Source organism: Ipomoea triloba, chromosome 16 (genome assembly GCF_003576645.1).
Source record: "Ipomoea triloba cultivar NCNSP0323 chromosome 16, ASM357664v1".
Classification (NCBI taxonomy): domain Eukaryota; kingdom Viridiplantae; phylum Streptophyta; class Magnoliopsida; order Solanales; family Convolvulaceae; genus Ipomoea; species Ipomoea triloba.
The window spans coordinates 17,547,289-17,548,051 of record NC_044931.1 but is presented as its reverse complement, the minus strand read 5'-3'; positions in this window follow the sequence as shown (position 1 = coordinate 17,548,051).

The following is a 763-nucleotide window of genomic DNA, read 5'->3' as shown; positions in this document are numbered from 1 at the left end:
CTGTATCCTTGCACGTACATTCTTTTGACTCAGCAGTAACATAAAGTATTAAAGCTAAAACTTTCATGCTATACACAATTTTTTAAAAAAAAAGGGGGAACAATTTAAGGCGCATAGGAAATTCTTTTAATAAAGCTAATTTTCTGCCTAATGCCCATCTCTAACCTAAAAGTCGTTATTATTATTATTTTTGTCTTGATAAATGTGAATATATTAGCTTTGAAATACAACTTGTTTTAAACTTATAACATTTATTGGACCTATGATTTAAGCATAACTTGTTGCAAAAGCTGAGCTTTCGCCCCCCAATATTGCATGATGATATTGAACTTGTTGCAGAAGAATTGGTTAAAAATAACTCGTTGTAATTATAAAACGGTAAGTAAGGAAATGATAGCAAGTTATTTTCATTTGCCCATAAATGAAGCAGCGGATGAAATTGAACATTGATAAGCAAAAGCATTATTAAGTTTTATATATGCCATGTTGCCTACAAATGCCAAGCAAGTAATTACAAAGGAAATTAAAAAATTGGTACAAATGTCAGATGTCTTTACAGTTGTCATCAAAAATTAATTGAAAAGCGCAAATGTTTTTAACAGTGTCGGCTACATAACTATTATCATTTGACAAAAAAACTGCCCTCGTTGAAAAAAAGACTTAAACAAGTATTTCTTACTGTTTGCACAAACTGTTGTCCTTTGCTATAAATTAGTGGTTTTGTTGGTCTTAGACTCTTCTTAACACTTATTCACACTTTTAG